The sequence below is a fragment of the Rissa tridactyla genome, chromosome 6 (assembly GCF_028500815.1).
Source record: "Rissa tridactyla isolate bRisTri1 chromosome 6, bRisTri1.patW.cur.20221130, whole genome shotgun sequence".
Lineage (NCBI taxonomy): Eukaryota > Metazoa > Chordata > Aves > Charadriiformes > Laridae > Rissa > Rissa tridactyla.
Window position 1 is genome coordinate 21,545,485 of NC_071471.1, and position 6,000 is coordinate 21,551,484.

The following is a 6,000-nucleotide window of genomic DNA, read 5'->3' on the forward strand; positions in this document are numbered from 1 at the left end:
ATGCATAGAAAACATTGAGTGGTGGCTTATCGTTCAGCAGAAATGGGTTTTAGGAGCAGGGCCTGAGAAGAGGAAGGACTGTGACTGTGCGTGTTTAACACGAGCTTATGGTCAGGATTGTTTCGGCTCTTGGAAGGGCATGCGTCTAGGGAGGTCAAAGACAGCAGGTTTGATACCCGGGAAGAGGTCTGTAGGGTGCTGAGGACTGTAGTAAGTGATGAGCCCTGGGTAGTCATTTTTGCTTAGCCAGCTGTGAGAAATTTCCTTTGAATTTGTTATTTTGCTGCCTGTCCTGATGAGTAGCGCTGATTATTCATGAAAGAAGAATTTGGAGTCTGTGTCAGACTGTTCTCTCCTAGGTCATCTGCTCTAATGAGATATTTCCTCTCGTTCGCAGCCTGCTCTTTACCTATTACCTCAATGACATAGGAGCTCAGGATGTAAATTTAAAAGCATTAGCGTTGGGTTGAGGATGGGAAGTAACAGTGGATTGTTGTTGATCAAATTAACCAAAACTTATAGGGAACACGTGGATACTGATTCTGGGGCAATATCTGGTCCAGAGGGTACCCTACAAACAGGCTGAATTCCATGCGGAAATTATTGTGGGCTCTGAATACCATCAATAACTGGCACAGGCAAAACAAGTAGGGATTGTGTTACTCTGACTACTGAAATTTTCATTGCTTTGTGACACAGGAAGATGGAGAAAAAAAGAAAACAAAATCTCCAAGCTACTTAAATGTATATTGTTGCTCAATAACTTCTGCATATCGCTTATGATGGTCCTTCTGAACTACCTTTTATTAACAAATTGTCTAGTGTATCTGGGACTATTAAAATAGAATATCAGTCTCTCAACCTGACTGGCACGGTGTCACCTGAAATATTTACCTCTGTGCTAGTATATTGATTTGTAAAACAGCCCTGCAGGTAGACCAGCTGTGGCTAGTGCAGGCACCAGCCCTACCATCACTGCAGCCATGAGGAGGCTGCCCGTGCTCGTTAGAGTAAGTACCAGCGCACTCCTCGGTTGCCGTTTGTGCCGGACAAAGCAAGAGCGAGCAGCTCACAGGAATGGTGACGCTTCCCTCCGCCAGCTGCCATTAGAGGAGTCAGGTAGCGCTCACATCTCTGGTGGGATGGGATGTCCACACTTACTGGGGCCTGCTTTGTGATGTGTTTCTCTTTGTGCCTTTTAATGACACGGGTAATCTCGGGGATGCTAGTCATCTATCAACAAGGTAGATAAGGTAGATATCAACAAGCTCAGCCTTCCACCACGCACACGCTGCCTCTCCAGTGGGCTCAAGCTGACGGCGCCTGCCTCTTCCCTTGGGGGTGAACGTCCCTCTGCCAAATTCTGTTTACAGAAACTCTTCACACATCAGTCCTCGGGAATTTTTACACTGTGGACTACAAAGCATATTTTACACTTTGTATTTATGGTCCCTGTGAGATATGAATGTCAGTTGTTCCAATGGTGGCTGTGGCAAGGAGGTGTGAGATAATAAAGGTTTGTACCAATGTGTGCTTGTGTTGACTGGAATTCAAATACACATCACCACTGTTGGGTAAGGCCTTCATCCCCCGGACCTTTGGAGCCTGGCTGGACTGAAGAGGTCCTATTAGACTAGCTAGAAGGCCATGGTCATAACATGCTGAGAAATCGGGGGGCAGGGAAGATGGATGGATGGCTTGCTGCAGTCTCCTGAGGGCTCATCTGGAGCCGTGTTCCTGCTGGCAGCCCGCAGGGTCTGAGGAAGAAGGGATCCACGGAAGGGAAGGGCCGTGCTGCAGCAGCTCACAGCCAGGAACGCCACGCGGGGACGCAGCAGGGAAGCCAGAGCACAGGAGAGTGGGCGGCTCCTCTCAGGAACTGGTGAAATAATAGCTTTTGGACTTGAATTCAACTTAAGTTTAAGGATAAGTTTGAATTTTAAGTGAAACTTGCATCAAGGAGTCCAAGTCTTCATATCTGTAGCCCAGAAAGAAGAACAAGCTCAGCAGAGGCTCTGCTGAACTCTAGGAACCAGGGAACTAAATTGCTGCCTGGAGTAAGAAAGCGTTGTATTTGTTGTGAAGAGGAAAACCAGCCATCTTAAAACAATGACGTATTTCAGGGTTTTTTAGAAGTATGGCACTGACAGGTATGAATTCCCAAGCCTGGGAAAGGCTAATTGTGTTTTGTTACCGTTTTAATACTTCCTTTATGGAACGATCCCACTGTGCATCTCGGTATACTATAAAGGGGAAAAATGGATAAAAAGTGAAGTGGGCTCGGGTTGCTTTGAAGTAGTCTCATAATACCCGCGTGTCGGTAAGTGGGAGGTGTGTCATGGTTCATCAATGGATCAACATCACATCCTGTTTTTGCTGAAATACTAAAAAGAAGCCAGTTATACTGGTAAAGCAAGAAGCGGAGAAGAATGAGGAATGGAGAGCAACTCAATCTTCATGCTTCTTGAAGTGCTGCGGCAACACTAATCCTGATCACGACTGCTTGTGATAGGTAAGTGATGTTATCCCCATACCCAGGGAGTTGACTCTGAAGGGAATCAGGGGGACGGAAGGACGTAGATGGTTTTTCAGCTGATGTTTCTTAAGGCTGTTACCAGTTTTGTCTCAGCTGAACTGCTGGAGCCATGCCTGTATTGCAGACCCAGGAGCCCCCTCGCCTTTTCTCAGTGTGACAGACTGAACAGAGCTGTAGAAAAGGAAGTGGAGAAGAGAAAAAGGAGGAAATTAGTTCACTTAATGTAGTCATATGCCAGAGAAATATATCCATCTAAAAAAGAAACTAAAAAAAGGTGAGGAACCCTATGCTTTGTGGTTGCCTTCCATAGCCTAGCAGCAAGTTTCACAAACAGCGCAAGCCTGGGCAGAGCCTTTGGCGTTGCAAAGAGGAAGAGGTGCCCTTAGAGCGTGCTGGGATCCAGAAATACTTGTTGCCTGTGTGTGCTTGGTTTGGCCAACATCTAACCTGGCTTCTTTTCTGTCTCGGACAGCAGTATCAGTTACAACTGTTATCCAAATAACGCCTCCTGTTCGTGCAGTTTATTCTCAGTCAAATTTCCTGCTGATAGGAATGGAACCCTGTTGCTTTTTGAGTGGCTATGATGAAATTTAATAAGCAGACAAAGAGCGAGCCTGGCACGTTGGCCGTGAGCTTTTCTTGGCTAACATGAATCGGCAGTCATCTAATCTTTTCCTTCTGCAGTGAGCAAGCAATATTTAAATATAGAGAATCGGTTTGTTGGCTGGAAAACTGGCATTCTCGCTAACTATTTGTAGGGCAGAGACTGTCCCGTAAAGACATGAATTATAGTGTATTCCTGGGGAAATTGTTTAGGACTAATTCTTAGGCATAATAATATGGACATCGTATGTGTGCTTTAAAATGCACTGAAGTAAGAGTCCACATTAAAGCAGAACCTAGGTGTTTTATTTGTTGCTAAAATTTGTGCTGCTTCTCTAAATTTGTCTGCTGCGTATGTGCAAGGTGGAAACCGAATTTTTCTATTTAAAGCAAGTGTTTTTTCATGATTTTTCCCATGTTATTCCTGGCCGTTAGCAGCCTATTGAAACCAGAGTCCAGCTAAAACAAGGCATCCTGGTACTCTGTGCCACTGTAGTTCTTGCAGAAGCCGAGCGCCAGGCTGGGCCGGACCGTGCCCTTTTGCTTGCGCAGAGCATCACTTCCCACTGCTTGTGACTTCGGCATGACCTCCGTTCAGTGCTGGAAGAACATGTTTCAGGTGAGGATGTTGCTCCCTACCCCAGGGGGTGGAAGCTGGTGGCCATGGTGCCGGTAGCCAGCACAGAGGAGCTGGGTGCCAGGCTGCCTTTGGCTGCAGGAGAGGGCTCAGCTTCATGGGTGGTGCCTGGTGAACCTTACCCTGCCCCCTCGCCCCCGGATACCCATCGGCTTTGATTGATACACCACATGTATGCATCCTGATAAATGAAGGCCTGAGGCTCTATCGTTTAAATGTGGGGGTTTTTTGTAAGTCATAGAATCATAGAATGGTTTGGGTTGGAAGGGACCTTAAAGATCATCTAGTTCCAGCCCCGCTGTGATGGGCAGGGATCTTTTCAACCAGACCAGGCTGCTCAAAGCCCCATCCAGCCTGGCCTGGAACACCTCCAGGGATGGGGCAGCCACAGCTTCTCTGGGCAGCCTGTTCCAGTGTCTCACCACCCTCACAGTAAAGAATTTCTTCCTAATATCTAATCTAAACCTCCCCTCGTTCAGTTTAAAACCGTTACCCCTCGTCCTATTGCTCCACTCCCTGATCAGGAGTCCCTCTCCATCTCTCCTGTAGCCCCTGTAGGTACTGGAAGGGACTGTAAGGTCTCCCCGGAGCCTTCCGTGGTCACACAGCAGCGGATTTCTCCCCATTTAAGCTCTGCCGGTGCCCGTGACGCCGAGGGCAGGCGCTGCCGGTGCAGGGGGCGGGCGGGCACCTGCGTGTCACCCACGGTCCGCGCCGCCAGGTGGCGCTGCTGCGCCGCGGCCCGTCGGGGCTGGGTGGGGGGAGCGGGGCGTCCCGGCGGCGGGGACCGGAGGGGACCGGGGGACGCCGTGGGGGCTGTCCGCGGGGTGTGGGGAGCCCGTCGGAGCCGGGCAGCGAGGGACGTGCGAGCATCCCGCGGTGTTCATCGCGGGGACGCGGCCCTTCGCGGGCAGAAAGCTGGGGAGAGACTTCTGACAAGGGCAGGTAGCGACAGGAGGAGGGGAGGGGAGGATGCTCCCGTGCAGAGGAAGGTGCTGCTGCTGGAATCCATTCATTCCCGGCTCCGACCTCATCTTCTTCCGCCTTTTTTCCTTCTGGTTCAATGTTCTGCCTGAAAAATTTCTCTCTCTCTATGACTTTGTAGCTTGAGATTTTTGTTCCTGAGGCCGGGAGATGGAAGGAAGGCAAAAAAAGAAAAAAACAAAACAAAACAAAAAAACCAAAAAAACCCGGAAAACAGCTGTTGCTGGTCTGGAAGCTATTTGAAGTATATCGTTGCTTTTTGATCTTCAGCAAAAAGAAAAAAAAGGCCTTGTGAAAAAATAGTTAATATTCTCAAACTGGAAACTTGTTTACTTCTTATTTTTGGGGTTATTTTTTATTAGGATTTATCTTTTGGTGTGTTCATCCTTTTGAGCCTCTCCGTTGTCCTGTACTTGCCCTCTGCAGGATGCTTTTCCCTCCCTCGTTTGTGACTTTCTGTTCCAGTGCTGTGTGAAGTGAGTACTTGGCTAACGATTGACGAATATATCTGCCCACCTTCCCTTCCTGCGAAGTCAGAGGTAACCCACCTCTTCCTTTGGATTCATGCTGTCCTTGGGGACGAGCAGAGAGACGTGGGGTGTCTCGTACCTGTGCTGCTGCAGGTCTGGCCGTGATGGCCGAGACGTCACCCCTCTGCTGCCTGCCCCATCTCCCTGAGGGACGTCGGCACTCCCTTAGCAGAGCTGGTAGGACAAGATGTGCGTCCGCATCTCAGCCTGGCATCTCACCTCAGGCCACCGCCGAAGCTCGGGCTGGCAGCAAGTGGCAGAGGGGTGAGGAAGAGGCAGCTGTGGGCAGGAACGGCTCTGGGTGCAACCGAGACTCGTGCGCATTCACCCCCGAGCAGCATCCCATCCCGGGAGAGCATCACTGCGATGCCACAGATGGGGGGTCCCAGCAGGGAGATGTTAAGGGGACAGGCTTCATTGTGAGTTAAATGTCTGCAGGTTTCAGAGGAACTTTTGTCTGTCCTCAGGCATCAGAGCTAACAGCTGAAGCACGCTGGGTGTGAGATTAACAGTTGCTAGGCACTCATTCACCTTTTCATCCCATGTCTCTTTTGCTTGCAAAATCTCATTTATTAGAATACAAAAGATTTAGATCTCTAATGTAAAAAAGTTTTTTATGTGATTTACATTTAATTAGCCTTTTTTTTTTTCTAAATAATGTTTCAGTTTTTACACAGAATCACAGAATGGTTCGGGTTGGAAGGGACCTT